Genomic DNA, 17,531 nt, shown 5'->3' on the forward strand with positions numbered 1-17,531 from the left:
AGAATGTAAGAACTCACTCCCCCCCTTAGGAATGTGGATCTGAGCCAATCAGCAGGAAGCTTCCTCATAATCTTACAAACTGAGAATGTACACAGGTCTTGGTGCAGGAGCAAGGCATTATGGGAATTTCTTTACAGAACTCAGTATTTTTTTTTCCTATGAGGCTTCTGATCATCTGAACAGGAGAAATATGGGGAGACTTTAGGGCACTATTGAGAGAACTGAAGGTATGCCTGCAGCTTGAGATTAACTCTTTATGAGCCTTTCTTTCTCCTTTAATATATCCCATCAAGACAACTCAGTGGTGGTCATATATGTTTTACATAGCCCATAAATCAGTAGATTACAAAACAGTACAGCTGCCTGGCCTGGAACAGTGGTGAGGGCTTAGCCTGAAGAGGGTGAGATTTGGTTAGAAGGCCTGAAAGAATACCTGAAAGCCAGATTAAATGCCAGCTAGAGTGAGATTTGGGATGAAAATGTATTTGGTGGTCTAGACGGTTTTGGAACTATGGTTGAATGACTAATTTCCTCTATTTTGATATAAGGGAATGGGAGCATTGACCAAAGGTTGGACCTGCAAGTGAAACAGAAAAAGTCCAATAAGCACTGCCTTAAATGCACACAAATGATTAGTTTAATTTCCAGCACTTAAGGCTACACAAACCCAGGCCTATATCAGAAATTGACTAGATGCCTGTGCCTATATCCAACTCTTTCCATCCAGGAGGAGCCCATCTGGACTTACGTGCTACCAGGTCTTTCAGAGCATGGGGTTCCAAGCTGCTAGGGGCTGGATTTTGAATAAAAGTGAGGAAGAAACCAAAGAACATGATTTCTACATAGATTAGGAACAAGAACTGCAAGTAGCAAAGCAGTGTAGAATATGACTAGCAAATGTATATTAGCTCTACTACACGTACCTGAAACCCAAACTGTAGGTCAGTTAGAGTGACATTTAGGAAGAAAATATTAGGTGTGTTAGACAGTCTTGGAACTATGGCTGACTGACTGATGTTTATCCTTTATCTTGTTATGAGCTAAGGGGAGCACTGACTGATTATTGGACTTACTTTAAAGTCAAAGAAGTGCTGCTTTAAATGTGTACCAGCACCTAAGCCAGTGGTTCAACCTTCCTAATGCCGTGACCCTTTAATACAGTTCCTCATGTTGTGGTGACCCCCAACCATAAAATTATTCCTAAAACCATCGGAAATATGTGTTTCCCGATGGTGTTAGGTGACCCCTGTGAAAGGGTTGTTCGACCCCCAAAGGGATCCCGACCCACAGGTTGAGAACTGCTGACCTTAGGCTACCCAAGCCCAGGGCTATATAAGAAAAATAAATGGTTTAATGCACTTGCCTATACCCAACTCTTTTCATCCAGGATGAACCCTCTAGGACTCACTTGCTACCAGGCCCGGATTTGTGGAGAGGCCACAAAGGCCCGGGCCTAGGGCGGCAGAAATTTAGGGGCGGCATGCCGCCCCGCCGCAACAAATTTTTTTAATTTTGCCCCCATACGGAGCAACGGGGACCTTTCCCCACTGCTCCGTATGGGAGTTGAACTGTTTGCGCATGCGCACTCGCTGCTGCGCGGGAGGGGGGCGGGTTCTTTGCGCGTTCGCGCATGCGCACTCAGGGAAGTAGGGGGGGCGGCCTAGGGGCGCATGGAACACAAATCCGGCGCTGCTTGCTACCAGGTCTTTAACAGAATGGGCCTTCAAAAGCACAATGATAAACAAAAGGTACCACTTTTTAAGAGCAGGTAAAGTCTAGATTTTGGATGAGAGTTAGAAAAATCACAGAAAACGAAGAAAATGTATTGACAGCAGCAAAGCAGTGTAAAACAGGAGTAGGACCATAAATGTAATGAAAAGAACATGGGAAAAGGAGATGGAAAAGGTTAGGGCAATGGTGGGCAAACTGCGGCTCTTTAGCCCCTTGAATTTGGCTCTTCCAGGTGCGGGCTCGCACATGCAGTGCAATCGCATTTTCGTTGCCCGTAGCAAATATCAGCAGGACGGGGTGGTCTTTGGGCTACGGGAGATGCTGCGCAGGCGGGGGCCGGGATACGCAGTGTAGGGGAGGCTCGCTTGTTTCATGCACGTGAGCCAGTGACAGTCTGCAAAAAAATTGGCTTTCAAAAGAAATTTCAGTCGCCGTTTTGTTTATATTTGGCTCAGTTGACTAATAAGTTTGCCCACCACTGGGTTAGGCCATAGGTCAGAATGGGTAGAGCAATAGTGTATATTGCCAGGTTGGAAAATAAAAATGAAATATCCACGACAAAACCAGCAAGTGGAGGCTTGGTACAAGAGAGGTATAGAGACTGGGAACCAACCAGGACCAGAAAAGACCAAGCACAGTGATCCTGGTGTAGGACAGAACTAGAATTATGAATATATACAGTACATCCATAACTGCTGAGCATGTTGCAACTACACACCATCTGAGGCTCTTGCTAAACTGTATGGGACTGCAAATGGATCAGGGCAAGTCTGCGTGTACCTGGGCACGTTATATTGGAGGAGTGGCCTACAAACAACCACATTTGTTATTGTAGCGCAATACATGGCATCACAAAAAGCCATTTAAGCGCCCAGACTTTTAAAATAGCAATTTTTCACCGAGCAGAAGCTTCTCCTGTTATAATGAAACTCTCATTTCTAGCCCTCTTGATAACATGTCAGGTTTATAACATCACCGCTTGCCAACACAATCAGACATTTGGCTTTAATTGTCAATTTACTTTTTTCCCCAATTCTACTTAATTAGAGAACCATATAATCATATTTTCATGTCAGAAAGCTCTGTCTGTTTGGAATGATAAACTGATGCTATTGATTTTCCGGAATCTTTCATTTTCGGGCGTTAACCCATCAACTGCTGCGGCTAAGCACACAATTTATACACACGCTGGGGACATTGGGTTTTTTTAAGTGACCAGGAAATGTATTTAATGATGTTCTGCTTGGATGGTGTAATCATTTATGCTATTAATTACAGTAGATATGAGAATGTCAGCACAGTTTCTATATACAAAGGGACAAGGAGCTGCTGAATTGATAAACCACTAAACTCAGTTCCTAGGAAACAACTTGTCTATGAATTTATGTGACCACAAGTCACTTAATCTCCCTGTGTCCCAGGCAGAAATGCTTTGTTTTTTGTGCATTGTTTCTGGTGTAGATGGAAGTATTATATATCATTATAACATTAATCTCTCTGAAAAAGGAATACTATGCATCCCTTCGCTAAAAAAAAAAAAGAGTGCAGCAATTGCAACCAGATGACATATTAGCAGCAGCAGTGTGTTAGTAGTTGAGTAGACAACTCGAAAAAGCAGTAGCTGCAGAAGTCATTTATGGCAGGGGTCCCCAACCTTTTTGGCACCAAGGACCAGTTACTTGTGATGAGCGAATCTGTTCCGTTTCGCTTCGCCGAAAAATTCGCGAATCTTTCAAAAGATCCGCGAAACGGCAAAAAATTCGCGGAACAGCGAAAATGTCATGCGACAAAAAAAATTGTTGCCCGCGGCTATTATTTTGTTGCGTGGCTATTGTTTTTCGTCGCCCGCGGCTAATATTTTGTCACGCGGCTATTGTTTCGTCGCCCGCGGCTATTATTTTGGCGTGCGGCTATTGTTTCGTCGCCCGCGGCTATTATTTTGGCGTGCGGCTATTGTTTCGTCGCCCGCGGCTACTATTTTGTTGCGTGGCTATTGTTTTTCGTCGCCTGCGGCTAATATTTTGTCACGCGGCTATTGTTTCGTCGCCCACGGCTATTATTTTGTCGCACGGCTATTGTTTCGCCGCCCGCGACTATTATTTTTTGACGCAGACGAAAATTTTTGGACGTGCGGCGCATTTTTCCGTGGCAAATTTTTTCATCCGTTTCGCGAAACAATCCGCCAATGGCAAAATGCGGAAATTCGCCGCGAATCCATGCCTGGCGAAACATTTCGCCCATCACTACCAGTTACTACCAGGAAAATGTTTCCACAGACCGGGGGGGGGGGGCAATATGCCAAGCAACATTCTAGTGGAAGCACAGTGAGATGATGGTAACATAAATGCGCGGTCTTGCGTGTACGGCGTGTTCAATCGCGCCTCTATGTGCGGTACATTCGGTCATGCCTTCAGTTGCGTGGTGCGCTCATTCACGCCCTGAATTGGGCAGCGCTTGTCGCTCGTGGTCACGTCGGTGGCCCACTCCCATGCAGTCCACGGCCCGGCAGTTGGGGACCCCTGATTTGTGGTGTCAGACTATGAAATAGACATTGCTGGTTAAAAGTAGCTCCACAGCATCATGTCTACATCACCATACTTCACTGTAGGTGTGGGCAATGCTAGATTTGCACTACATATTACTTTAAAGAAACTCTGTCTGGTCTCGTCCGATCATCTCACCTGATCTAATCTGGGTCATTATCTTGCTTTATGTCCAAATCTGGATGTGCTTTGGCATTGTTCTTTGAACTCATGGTGCAAAATACTGTAATGTCATATTTGCTGAGGTTGGGGTATAGAATTCCTGAGATGCTCAAGACAAGTCTTTCAGTTGGGAAAAGAAGTTATGAGGGAAGAATAGAGGCGAAGGTCAGAAGCAGAGTGTAGGGGCGTGAATGAGTGTACTTTGAGATCAGAAATGAACTATAAGAAAGGGATTCATTGTTAAGGACCTTGAATGGAGCGTTAGCATTTTGAGAGAAAATTGGAATCCAGTAAAGGGATTGGCATAGGGGAGCAGATAAAATGGAACAGAAGGATTAATGGAGTCACAGTGGATTGAAGTAGTTAAATGATAGTGGAGTTATAATGAATTCCATCTAATTCCATATAAGAGAAGTTCAATTTTTGACAGCACCATGACATCCAGGAGGAGATAGCAGAAAGGGAATCAGTGACTTGGGAGAGGTCTGAGCAGACAGATAGGGGCACATTTACTAACCCACGAACGTGCCGAATGTTTTTTTCGTAATGATCGGTATTTTGCGATTTTTCGCAAAATTTTCACGACTTTTTTGTAGCCATTACGAATGTTTTGCAAAATGTTGCGACTTTTTCGTAGCGTTACGGCTTGCGCGAATTGTCGCGACTTTTTCGCAGCTTTCGTGCCGATTACGAAAGTTTCGGATTCATTCAAGCTTCAGTATGGTGACTTTTCTTGGGCCAGGTTGGAGCTGCAGAGGGCCATTGAGTCCTATGGGAGACTTTCCTTGGGCCAGGTTGGAGCTGCAGAGTGCCATTGAGCCCTATGGGAGACTTTCCTTGGGCCGGGTTGGAGCTGCAGAGTGCTATTGAGCCCTATGGGAGACTTTCCTTGGGCCGGGTTGGAGCTGCAGAGTGCCATTGAGCCCTATGGGAGGCTTTCCTTGGGCCGGGTTGGAGCTGCAGAGTGCCATTGAGCCCTATGGGAGACTTTCCTTGGGCCGGGTTGGAGCTGCAGAGTGCCATTGAGCCCTATGGGAGACTTTCCTTGGGCCGGGTTGGAGCTGCAGAGTGCCACTGAGTCCTATGGGAGGCGTCAATAAGAAAAAATCGCGACTTTTCGCGCAAGTCGTAATGGTTACGGAAAAGTCGTGACTTTTCGCGCGAGTCGTAATGGTTACGGAAAAGTCGCGACTTTTCGCGCAAGTCGTAATGGTTACGAAAAAGTCACAACAATTTCCGAAAAATCATAACGGCGACGAAAAAATCGCAAAAAATACGAAAAAATCGCAAAATTTTCATTTTCCAATCGGAATTTTTCCAATTCGGATTCGTGGGTTAGTAAATGTGCCCCATAGACTTGGGTGCCATCTGTATAAAGGTGGTATTGGAATCCAAATGATTACATTGATTTTCCTAGAGAAGTAGTAGAGAAGAAGTGAGAAGAGCAGGATGTATAAGACAGAGCCTTAAGTAACACCAACAGGGAAAGGATATGAAATGGAGACTGAGCCTAAAAAAGCAACTTGAAATGAATAACCGGAAGGAGAATATATAAAAAAAAAAAAGCAGTGGCAGGTATGGAATTAAAGTCCAGTAAAGGCTGAGCAGGGATCTAAGGAATCTCATGAATATTGACCATTAGACTTTGCCAGGAGAAGGTTGTTGGCAAGGGCCGTTGCTGTTGAATTTATTGGGCGGAAGCTAACTTGCAGGAGATCAAGATAATTAGAATGTAAGATGTTGGCCAAGTGGTTGTCCACGAGCCTTTGCAAAAGTTTGGATTAAAAACAAAGAAGAGAAACTGGATGATAGTTGGTAGGAAGCTGGGTTTGTCACTAGTTACCATAAGTGAAAGGTTAAAAAGGGGAGTAAGTAGGGCAATTGGGTGAGATTGTTGAAAAAGCATTGGGTCAAGGGAGCAAGTTGTAGTATAAGAGCAGGCTTACTACATTTAGGGGTACATTTATCATGCTGTGTAAAAAGCGGACAACAATTTTTTGCGGGCAACAATTTTTTCACACGGACACCTGTTTTGCCAAAAATCCACCAATGATGAAACTGGTCACAAATCCATGCCTGGCCCATCACTACTCCCAAATCTTTTTGTGAGATTTTCTAAATAAGCCCCTAACTATTTAATATATATATATATATTTATTATATTTCCCCAAATTGTAATTTTAAAACCCAATATATAAAGACAAGGTGCTTCCTGCAGTTTCCAGCTTTGCCTGATTGCCCCCAAGTAAGTGTTTTGATTGCATAAGCTCCCATTGAAATATACCTAAAAAGCATAAAATAATTCATCCTATTCAGTTGTTAATGTGTTGATTTTGTCTCACTCCATCATGGGAAACAGGACATAACTCTAAAGCTTATTATCCTACGTACCTGCTTGTCTCGCCGGCGAGCACCACAACACCACGCACAATTCCAGCATCAAGGACATTAATAAACAAGTGAAAGTGGAACAAGAACATAACCCTGAGGTGTTTCATTCCCAGCACTGGTCAGACTCGGAAATATTGCGTTAATGACAACGCTGTGCATCACTTCAGCCAATTTGCTATACAAGTACAATTAATTTACCCTTGGCCTACATTCTCTGTAACCTTCTGTGTGGGTATAGTATCTGCTGTGTAATTGTATTCCTAAAGAACATCTTGTAATGTTATCATACTGATATACTACGAAAAGATCACAAATGATATACAGTATGTCCCACCTTCAGCTCCCACCCCTATAGTGCTGTGATTCATGGCTCCCCCCAATTGGGAAAACACTTACTGAATGTTTTAGGAGTCTGTTTACTAACATCCAAATGTGTAACTACCCTTAGGGGCTGATTTACTAACCCACGAATCCAAAATGGGAAAAAATCGGATTGGAAACGAACATTTTGCGGCTTTTTCGTATTTTTGGCGATTTTTTTCGTCACAGTTGTGACTTTTTCGTAGCCGTTACGACTTGCGCAAATTGTCACAACTTTTTCGTAGCCGCTACGACTTGCGCGAATTGTCGCGACTTTTTCGTATTGAGCGCTAGTAAACGGCGGGCAAACCTTTCCGATTTTTTCCGCGAGGGCTGCGAAAAAGTCGCGACAATTTACGAAAAAGTCGCGACGGCGGCGAAAAAAACCGCAAAATACCAATCATTACAAAAAAAAACGCATTCGGACGCTTTTCGGACATTCGTGGATTAGTAAATCAGCCCCTAAGTCTGAAAAAAAGTATTCTTGATCATATAAATAAGAAAAATGTAGTTGAATAATACATAAAAAAATAGCAAATTCACCTAAGTTGGGGCAGTGATTAAAAGAAAATGTTCATTTTATCCTATTTCCTATAATGGGATTATATTATGATGAGCAATTTTTTTTTTGCCAGGCATGGATTCGCATCGAAATTTGGCATTTTGGCATTGCGGAATTGTTTTGCGAAACACGTAAAAAAAGGGTTCGGTCGCATCAAAAAAAGCACAGATGTGTCCAAAAGTTGCGATTGCATAAAAAAATTGTGGTCGCGCAGCAGAAAAGTTGCGTGGTACTTGCGTTTAGCAAATTTGCCGGTGAAGCAAAATGGCACAGATTCGCTCATCACTACAAATAAGATAACATTCTGTCATTTTTCTGCTGAGAAAAATTTAATTTAATTTAAAAAAAAAAAAAAATCTCAGCTATGAACAAAAATGTTGCCTTCCAGAAAAATAGAATTTGGAAAAAATTATTTCCAGATACAAAAAATTAAGAAATAGTTAAGTAAATAGGCTAAATAAACAAAAATGTTGCCTTCCAGAAAAACAGAATTTGGAAAAAATTATTTCCAGATACAAAAAATTAAGAAATAGTTAAGTAAATAGGCTAAATAAACAAAAATGTTGTCTTCCAGAAAAACAGAATTTGGAAAAAATTATTTCCAGATACAAAAAATTAAGAAATAGTTAAGTAAATAGGCTAAATAAACAAAAATGTTGCCTTCCAGAAAAACAGAATTTGGAAAAAATTATTTCCAGATACAAAAAATTAAGAAATAGTTAAGTAAATAGGCTAAATAAACAAAAATGTTGTCTTCCAGGAAAAAACAATCATTTGGAAAAAAATTATTTCCAGATATGAAAAAAAGAATGCAAAAAAGTTGAGGCAAAAATTTGGCTAAGTTAAAAAGGCTACATAAATACATTTTTTTATATGGAACAAATATAGGAAATTTTAAAAAGGTCCCTCAGGGTAGTGATCCCCAACCAGTGACTTGTTGCTCACCGACCCCTTGGACGTTGCTCCCCATGGCCTCAAAGTAGGTGCTTATTTTTGAATTTGGTTGCACAAAAACCCAGTATAATGCCAAACAGAATATCCTGTAGGCTGCCAGTCCACATAGGGGCTGCCAATAGCCAACACATATTTGGCAACAACATTTATAGCCCAGGGGTAAAAAAAAGTTGGGGACCCCCTGCCTTAGGTCCTCATCATCTGCTGCTGACCAGATTTAGGTCATGTGACTTTTTTAAAAAGTCACATGACCTAATCGGCCGAAGCCAAAGAATGTGCAATTAGTCGCAGCAACTCGATGATTTCCATTTGGCTGCACTTTTGGGTGGGACAGTTGTAGTCCAATAGGAGGAACACAAAGTGCGCATCCCTGGCTTATATAGAAGTTATTCTGCTCTACAGTAAAATCATTAATGGTTCCCTAGCAACAAAATATTAAGAAAGAAGTCCTGCAATAAGGGGCAATAAGCCCCAGCCAGGGATCTCTATGCTCCAGGGCCCAAGAGCTGCAGCTGGTTTTACTCTCTGTATTGTTATCCCTCTACCTTCAAAAAATTAATCTGGAGAAATTAGTAATAGAAAAAAATACTAACCCAATGAAAATGTCCGTTTAAGAAGGCAAATGTATGTGTCAGCACAATGGCTTATCCGCAGCTGCAACCCTCTTGGACATTTACATGCGATAAAGATGCTGCAAATACGTGCAATTCATTACCGCCCCGAGCCACGGCATCAGGAGATGAAAAGGAAATCAAAACTAAAAATGATAAATCCAGTTACCCTCTGTGCTCTTTATTGTGAAATCAGAGGTTTAGTTTGCTATATGTATATATTGTGCTGTTTACTCTGCCCCAGCTAAGCTTTCTTATCTCAGTGTTACCCAGAATTAATTAAATAATGCAGTAGGGTCATCCTCAGGATCAGATATACTGGGGGAGGCAATTTGTTTATCAAAGCTTTGCAGTTTCAGGCTGCAGTGCCTAGGGAGCAATAAGGGTCGGTTTAGCTGCTGGTTCTTCTCTATGGGAGAGTGTAGCAACCCGAGTGCCTATTAAGCAAGTCCAGTTTGTATTCTCTGGCTTTTGTAGCCCTGAAAATACAGTGCTTTGAAGAAAAGAGCCATGCTGGGATATCAGTTCCGGAGGAGCAATCTGCAGCATTTTAGTATTGCTTTACGTCAGCAACAGTCTTCTCTAAGCAGCTGTGTTGGAGTCGGTCCAACAGTTGCAGTATAACGAGTTTCTATCCACCTTCTGACATAGCTCTCTCCTTATCTACTACACTTGCCCAGCACAAATGGCACCCACATCCCACTTTCCACTCCTATATATACTGTGCCCTGACAGGCTACATACGAAAAGCAAACACTCAGGGTAAAATAGCTCTATGGTGCTGTGGAACAGACATTAACCACTATCTATAAGAACACATTATACATGTAGCACACAGGTGAGTGTTGGCTATAAGTATCTTTGAGCTGTGTGCTATTTGAGCTGTGGTGGTTTATGTAGGCCTCAACTTGGCACACTCCCTGCAACTCCCGGGACCTTGCTGCCCCTTGGGTGAGTGCTTACCTGGTTGGTGGTGATCCGCCTGGGGAGGAAATAACCAGGAAACTTGATATTGCTGATTAACAAAACAAACATCTTTATTTATTCCGAACAGCATTCACTGGTATTATATACAGATTCAGGTATCTCTCCCCAATATCCAAACCAGAAGCTTCACTCTCTCCAGATAATCTCCCCACTTTGGGAATATGCTGTGCCCTGAGCTAGACACTGAATTTCCCTGGACTACGCCCAGTAATGCTGGGAAGTAATAACCTCACTGATCTCCTCGGAGGGGCCTCAAGCTGCCCAACTAAATACACTATCTGTCCTTTCACTCCTAGGGGCACATTTACTTACCCACGAACGGGCCGAATGCGTCCGATTTCATTTTTTTCGTAATGATCGGTATTTGGCGATTTTTCGGAAAATTATCGCGACTTTTTCGTTGCCATTCCGAATGTTGCGCAAAATCTGCCGATTTTTTCGTAGCGTTTGGATTCATTCAAGCTTCAGTATGGTGACTTTTCTTGGGCCAGGTTGGAGCTGCAGAGTGCCATTGAGCCCTAGGGGAGACTTTCCTTGGGCCGGGTTGGAGCTGCAGAGTGCCATTGAGCCCTATGGGAGGCTTTCCTTGGGCCGGGTTGGAGCTGCAGAGTGCCATTGAGCCCTATGGGAGACTTTCCTTGGGCCGGGTTGGAGCTGCAGAGTGCCATTGAGCCCTAGGGGAGACTTTCCTTGGGCCGGGTTGGAGCTGCAGAGTGCCATTGAGCCCTATGGGAGACTTTCCTTGGGCCAGGTTGGAGCTGCAGAGTGCCATTGAGCCCTAGGGGAGACTTACCTTGGGCCAGGTTGGAGCTGCAGAGTGCCATTGAGCCCTATGGGAGACTTTCCTTGGGCCGGGTTGGAGCTGCAGAGTGCCATTGAGCCCTATGGGAGACTTTCCTTGGGCCGGGTTGGAGCTGCAGAGTGCCATTGAGCCCTATGGGAGACTTTCCTTGGGCCAGGTTGGAGCTGCAGAGTGCCATTGAGCCCTAGGGGAGACTTACCTTGGGCCAGGTTGGAGCTGCAGAGTGCCATTGAGCCCTATGGGAGACTTTCCTTGGGCCAGGTTGGAGCTGCAGAGTGCCATTGAGCCCTATGGGAGACTTTCCTTGGGTCGGGTTGGAGCTGCAGAGTGCCATTGAGTCCTATGGGAGGCTTCCAAAATCATGCTAAGTCTGAAAGTTTCGCCCGCCACTTACGAGCGCTCAATACGAAAAAGTCGCGACAAGATACGAGCGAATCGTAATGGCTACGAAAAACTTGCGTTTTTTAGCGCAAATCGTATTGGTAACGAAAAAGTCGCGACAATTTCCGAAAAGTCATAAAGGCGCCGAAAAAAATGCAAAAAATACAAAAAAGTCGCAAAATGTTCGTTTTCCAATCGGAATTTTTCCAATTCGGATTCGAATTCGTGTCTTAGTAAATCAGCCCCCTAGAGTGACTATAAAATATTTAACTGAACTATCTAACTCGCTCCTGTAGCTACCTCTTAGAGAGGTGAAGTCCCAGGAAGAAAGACCTCATGGTTTGTGAGTCATCCGCTTTTATATTTCAGAACACCTCCACCTAGTGGTCACTACTGAAATGCAGGGGAAACTCTCTTTTAACCTGGAAAGAATAATTATAATACACACACAATCAGGACCACCCTTAGGTGTCCATATCCCACAAGGCCACCCACTAGTTTGCATACCTAAAGGGAACCCAAGCTAAGGGGCCCAAATATTGGGTTCCCTACATACATATAACAACAACAAAAATTTCTGGATTGTAGTATCTTAACATATTCCCCACTCAATTGCTAGGTCAGATCCTGAGTGTATTTCAGCACGGGGAAGGAGAGCAGTTGAGTGGCATAAGGGCGAAGACACATGGAACTACTTAGTAGCAGCTACTTTGTCACAGCTACTAAACTCCAGAAAATCCCCTGTCATAGACAATACTGAGAATCGCCTCTGCTTAAACACATGTAGAGACAATTATCAGTAAATGATCAGCATTGTCTATTTATTAGCCACAACAAGTAGCTGCTACTAGTAGCTCCATGTGTCTTCACCCTAAAGGGAATAGGAATAGTTCTATAAGTACCAGGAAATTCATACTTTATTATAACAACATTAGGGCTCATTTACTAACACTGGGGAGGGGGCATTTACTTATTCTCGATTCTTTTGGTTCAGATTTTTTTGACACCAAAACCCAATTTTTATTATGTGGCAAAACCACAACAAATCCGAAAGCAAAAATACAGCAGCTTAAACTTCATGTAGAAGTCAATAGCAGGTGTCCCTTTTACAACTGGAAGATCTTCCTTTGCTTTCTGGTTCTAGAGGTGTAAAGCTGTTTTTGACACTGGCTTTTGTACAACAATAATAAAAAAGTTGCCGTTTTTAATTTTTTTTCACAACTTTCTTTATCCATGGAGCTCCACTCCAAACAATGAATAGGATAGAGCCATGCAACGGCATTGAATAGCGCAACCTCCATGCACATAACCTATAATATCTGATCCCCATATGGAGAGCACAATCATGTCTCATTTATTATATTATCAGTACAATTAACCCTTTTCTTTGGCCTCTTTGTTTTAATACAATGTGAAAGGCTCGGAGGTAAAATCCATTGAGGGTTTTGAGAGAGGGTTGTTTGAAGGTTGGCTCTCTCTGAAGGTCAAAGAACGTTTAACCCCTCTAGTGTTTTATTAGCATATTCTGTATCAAGGTACCAACATTACGCTCTGCCAGTAAGATGATCAGGGGAATTCCGGGTTCAGGCGCCACATTCCCCACTGCACATACTTCATACTCTTGTATCAGTCTACAAGGTGAACTTAACTTCCTGGAGGAACAAAGAGGCCCTGAAATTATTAATGAAAACAATGAATTTGGCTGCCATTGTTCAGCCCCTCCAGTGACTTTTCCATAATATTTTCATTGCATTGCCTTCAAGACGTGAAATAGATTAATATGTTCTAGCAAGCTGCTCATTTATAGCAGAAGAACTTGCACACAGCAGTAAAACTGAACCTCCTCTGTGGCCTCTGGGATGCCACGGGCCAAACCACTTATGCTTCATGGGAGGCATTTGCAGGTGGTGCTGTGTGTTTTGTATTTTGGCATTTTCAGCCTAGAATCATTATGTGAAATATATGTTATTGACTAATTGCCAAATATATGACCAACAACTACTAGTTCTTGGGGGAGCCAGATACTTCTTTTGCCAATCTCTGGCCTGTCCAACTCACAACTCAGATGAGCTTGCCAAGATACATGCTGATATCTACTGCCTTTACCTTGTTCAAGCTTCTCTGTAGTTTCTGGTCTTGTTTGGGTCCAGGCTCCAAGCACAGTGAGTGGCATCAGGCTTGTCCTATTGTTTGTGTGTTTTTAAAAATATGTGGGTACAAGGTGGCTGAAAATTTTTAGTGACACAAGGATAGAACCGCACAATACTTTTGAGCCTCAATAGTACCCAGTGCTTCTTGAGACTATTGTCTATTCCGCTATACCAAGTGTTAGATAATGACGGTGGGTGGGTAATACAAAATATATGTAGGATTCATACAATCCAAAAAGTTAATACAAAGACAATAAGTCCTCTGCATTCATTCATTATCAATAGATATATATATATATATATAAGGAATTAATAAATATCGTAGCTATATTGATAGGCGAGTGCAGAGGACTTGATTTATGAATTTTGTGGTCACAGCCTCATTGAACCTCTGCCTAATGGTTTAAAATTTAGTGGTGAGCATAATTTTTTTCTTTTTTTTATAGTTTATACAGGAGCACGTCTTCCCACTCCATGCACTACTTTTGCACACACCTCTAGTTCCAAAACATGGAATCTTCCCGAGCAGAAGAGGAGTGCACTTCCCCCGTCTGACCCAACACTATCCCGCAAAGGCTGCCCAAATTTCAACCTGAGCCCTCCTGACCCATGGATAAACCCCACGTGTCCTACAGGTTTGAGCTACATTCAGGTGATCCAAGTGGTGGCCATTTGGGGATTTTAACCTTAGGAAGCAAGTTGCAGGTAAAACAGATGAAAGTGAGTGTGGGACTGGCCAGACCGGGGGTGAGTGAGTGTAGGACTGGCCAGACCGGGGGTGAGTAAGTGTAGGACAGGCCAGACCGGGGGTGAGTGAGTGTAGGACTGGCCAGACCGGGGGTGAGTGAGTGTAAGACAGGCCAGACCGGGGGTGAGTGAGTGTAAGACAGGCCAGACCGGGGGTGAGTGCGTGTAGGACAGGCCAGACCGGGGGTGAGTGAGTGTAGGACAGGCCAGACCGGGGGTGAGTGCGTGTAGGACAGGCCAGACCGGGGGTGAGTGAGTGTAGGACAGGCCAGACCGGGGGTGAGTGAGTGTAGGACAGGCCCGACCGGGGGTGAGTGAGTGTAGGACTGGCCAGACCGGGGGTGAGTGAGTGTAGGACAGGCCAGACCGGGGGTGAGTGAGTGTAGGACAGGCCAGACCGGGGGTGAGTGAGTGTAGGACAGGCCAGACCGGGGGTGAGTGAGTGTAGGACAGGCCAGACCGGGGGTGAGTGTAGGACAGGCCAGACCGGGGTGAGTGAGTGTAGGACAGGCCAGACCGGGGGTGAGTGAGTGTAGGACAGGCCAGACCGGGGGTGAGTGAGTGTAGGACTGGCCAGACCGGGGGTGAGTGAGTGTAGGACAGGCCAGACCGGGGGTGAGTGAGTGTAGGACTGGCCAGACCGGGGGTGAGTGAGTGTAGGACAGGCCAGACCGGGGGTGAGTGTAGGACAGGCCAGACCGGGGGTGAGTGAGTGTAGGACTGGCCAGACCGGGGGTGAGTGCGTGTAGAACTGGCCAGACCGGGGGTGAGTGAGTGTAGGACAGGCCAGACCGGGGGTGAGTGAGTGTAGGACAGGCCAGACCGGGGGTGAGTGAGTGTAGGACAGGCCAGACCGGGGGGTGAGTGAGTGTAGGACAGGCCAGACCGGGGGTGAGTGAGTGTAGGACAGGCCAGACCGGGGGTGAGTGAGTGTAGGACTGGCCAGACCGGGGGTGAGTGAGTGTAGGACAGGCCAGACCGGGGGTGAGTGAGTGTAGGACTGGCCAGACCGGGGGTGAGTGAGTGTAGGACAGGCCAGACCGGGGGTGAGTGAGTGTAGGACAGGCCAGACCGGGGGTGAGTGAGTGTAGGACTGGCCAGACCGGGGGTGAGTGCGTGTAGAACTGGCCAGACCGGGGGTGAGTGAGTGTAGGACTGGCCAGACCGGGGGTGAGTGAGTGTAAGACAGGCCAGACCGGGGTGAGTGAGTGTAGGACTGGCCAGACCGGGGGTGAGTGAGTGTAGGACAGGCCAGACCGGGGGTGAGTGAGTGTAGGACAGGCCAGACCGGGGGTGAGTGAGTGTAGGACAGGCCAGACCGGGGGTGAGTGAGTGTAGGACAGGCCAGACCGGGGGGTGAGTGAGTGTAGGACAGGCCAGACCGGGGGTGAGTGAGTGTAGGACTGGCCAGACCGGGGGTGAGTGAGTGTAGGACAGGCCAGACCGGGGGTGAGTGAGTGTAGGACTGGCCAGACCGGGGGTGAGTGAGTGTAGGACTGGCCAGACCGGGGGTGAGTGAGTGTAGGACAGGCCAGACCGGGGGTGAGTGATGTAGGACAGGCCAGACCGGGGGTGAGTGAGTGTAGGACAGGCCAGACCGGGGGTGAGTGAGTGTAGGACTGGCCAGACTGGGGGTGAGTGAGTGTAGGACAGGCCAGACCGGGGGTGAGTGAGTGTAGGACAGGCCAGACCGGGGGTGAGTGAGTGTAGGACAGGCCAGACCGGGGGTGAGTGAGTGTAGGACTGGCCAGACCGGGGGTGAGTGAGTGTAGGACTGGCCAGACCGGGGGTGAGTGAGTGTAGGACAGGCCAGACCGGGGGTGAGTGAGTGTAGGACTGGCCAGACCGGGGGTGAGTGAGTGTAGGACAGGCCAGACCGGGGGTGAGTGAGTGTAGGACAGGCCAGACCGGGGGTGAGTGAGTGTAGGACAGGCCAGACCGGGGGTGAGTGAGTGTAGGACAGGCCAGACCGGGGTGAGTGAGTGTAGGACTGGCCAGACCGGGGGTGAGTGAGTGTAGGACTGGCCAGACCGGGGTGAGTGAGTGTAGGACAGGCCAGACCGGGGGTGAGTGAGTGTAGGACAGGCCAGACCGGGGGTGAGTGAGTGTAGGACAGGCCAGACCGGGGGTGAGTGAGTGTAGGACTGGCCAGACCGGGGGTGACTGTGACACAGTTGGGCAGCTTGAAAATATTGCAAGATATATGGACAAACAATCCCAGCCACACTGAGCCAGTCAGGAACTTAAGATAAGTAGAATGTATCTAGGGTGCTTTTCTTATGGGGGAACTGAGTACATTTCATGGGAAGTTGTAATATATTTTATAATTTTCTACATTCCAACACTATTTTTGTACAAAACCTTCTAAACTCCAATGCCCTATTTGTACCGTATAGTCCTGTATTCCCTTGTAAAAGGCACTGGGTTATTATGGATTGGGACAATTTTAGGTTTATCAGGCTGCCTGTTAAGCAAAGGAGCTTACAAATCCTTCTGCTGACATTCAAAGCCCTTCCCTCCTCTGCTCCTCACTACATTTCTTCACTGGTCTCCCTGCACGTTCCTGGTCGTTTCCTCCGCTCCTCTCAGACCCTCCATCTTTTTACACCATCCACACCCACTGCTCTGCTCCTTCCCTCTGGAACTCTATCCCTGAATCCCTCCGTAGGGAACACTCACCCACTCTCTTTAATATTGAACTGTACCTTCTGGAGCACTAAAACATTATTTTGCCTAGTCCTGCGCTTAAGGGCAAATGCCCATACCTGATGCACTCTTACCTTCCAATTTGTGCCTGTATGTTGCCCAACCACTTAGATTGTAAGCTCTACGGGGCAGGGACCTCCTTCCTACTGTGTCTCATACCACATTGCACTTATTCCCTGTGTATTTATACTTATTTATTGTATTTATTATAACACTTGCCCTCCCTGTGTGTAATTGTGTATTCTGTAAGATTGTACAGTGCTGCATACCCTTGTGGTGCTTTATAAATAAATCAGAATGAAAACTGACAAACATTTCTTCAACATTTACAGTATATGGAAAAGTTGGGAAGTATTGAAATGTAGCAAGATGGACCCTTATGTGTTAATTGCACTATGACAACACAATCTTCTCTTCTTCTCTAGCTGTATTACTACTGACAAA

This window comes from Xenopus tropicalis, chromosome 4 (genome assembly GCF_000004195.4).
Source record: "Xenopus tropicalis strain Nigerian chromosome 4, UCB_Xtro_10.0, whole genome shotgun sequence".
Classification (NCBI taxonomy): domain Eukaryota; kingdom Metazoa; phylum Chordata; class Amphibia; order Anura; family Pipidae; genus Xenopus; species Xenopus tropicalis.